This window comes from Etheostoma spectabile, chromosome 4, assembly GCF_008692095.1.
Source record: "Etheostoma spectabile isolate EspeVRDwgs_2016 chromosome 4, UIUC_Espe_1.0, whole genome shotgun sequence".
Taxonomy (NCBI): domain Eukaryota; kingdom Metazoa; phylum Chordata; class Actinopteri; order Perciformes; family Percidae; genus Etheostoma; species Etheostoma spectabile.
This window is the reverse complement of record NC_045736.1, coordinates 6,586,148-6,587,580: the sequence shown is the minus strand read 5'-3', so window position 1 is coordinate 6,587,580 and position 1,433 is coordinate 6,586,148. Positions and strand designations below refer to the sequence as shown.

The following is a 1,433-nucleotide window of genomic DNA, read 5'->3' as shown; positions in this document are numbered from 1 at the left end:
TTGGTGCAGAATTACAGCCACTAGAGCCAGTCCCACAATGAGTTTTCCTTGGTATGTGCTATTTCTGACGCTGTAGGTTTTAAGGAGAAAAGGGGTGGGGAGCAAATTCTCTGGGCGAGAAAAGCTGAGAAAGGGGAGGTAACCTTGCCCCTTATGACCTCATAAGGAGTAAAATTCCAGATAAGGATATCCAGGGCTTGGTTTGAACCTATCCCCTGACAGGGGGACCATAGGCAAGCTGGGGGAACACATATTAATGTTAAAAAACCTCATAATGTGACATTTTCATGCCATGGGACCTTTAAATAGTCCGAACCAGTGTCACATGTAAAAGGTTCCTTTTATAGAGGGATAGAAATGTGTGTAATGTTAGTGTGTAATAGCACATGTTTTGGGTCGTTTTGTATTTCCAACAAACCCTTTGCAATATGCTGTTAGATTTAAGCTCTGCCTCGCCTGCTGCTGCACCGCTGACCTGAAAGCTTACCTGTAACTGCTGCAATCACTTTCTTCCACTATTACTGCTGTTCATAAGCCCCCCCCCCCCTTCTTGTTGTGCTTTTATTGTTGGGCTTCCCAAGCCAACTTTTGTTTTTACTTGTTGCCATGGCAATTTTGAATCTTGAATTTTGTGCTGTGCCTTGAAAGGCTATCTGCAGCAAATTCCCCCAAAGCGGCATTTAACCAGATGAACATAAACAACACCTACCTCTTACCATCCTACCACTACCAAAGATGATCACATTAATATTTTTTTTTATTACTGAATTAATTTGTTTTTTATAGTGGTTTGTGCAAAGTAATGAATAAATAACCCACACTCACTCAGTTGCAAAATGTTGAGAGAGAGAGAGATAGAGAGAGACTGTGTGTGTGCATGCATGTGCACACTGGGCTTAACAGTGATGATGCGTAAGCTCACATGTATGCGAGTCTGTGCTTGTAGTATGTGCACATCTGAGTGTGTTGACAGGGTAGTGATGCTTCTGGCATTGTGAATTCTTACTGTGTTTCCTCCAACGCAGCAGCACAAGGCAGATCCTATCATACTCTTCTCTCTAAGCTATATAGCTACACCATACCCAACAACCAACACACACAAGTCAAAAGAGGGGGGAAACATGGGGAAGGTTTATGGGGGCTATTATCTCTTTTAGTCTGTTTTCAAAGGAGATGATGGTTAACACTAATCATGCTATAACAGCTGGAGTGTGTCTTTGCAAATGGTTCCTTTCTAAGTCCCCTTCTAATGCACAAATTGCCACGGTTGAATCTTTGACTCTGTCGCCTGCATAATTTCATGGAAACATGTTATGTTATATAATGGCTGTTTTGAAATGGGTTATGGGTTGTGTATGTGTGTCATGAAACATGTAGGCCAGGATGAGCTCAGGATGTTGCTACAGTTCACACTGCAGCTCTGTGACTCACTC

General features: G+C 42.4%; 1 protein-coding gene across 1 annotated transcript in view; it reads right to left on the bottom strand.

Moving 5' to 3' along the window:
* The window catches only part of tamm41 (TAM41 mitochondrial translocator assembly and maintenance homolog), a 13,685-nt gene extending 13,179 nt beyond the window's left edge, over nt 1-506 (bottom strand). The window contains exon 1 of the mRNA XM_032512812.1: nt 488-506. The gene's annotated coding sequence lies outside the window, so the exon portion shown is untranslated. The remainder of the gene's footprint in view (nt 1-487) is intronic.
* Nucleotides 507-1,433: the final 927 nt, after the last annotated feature.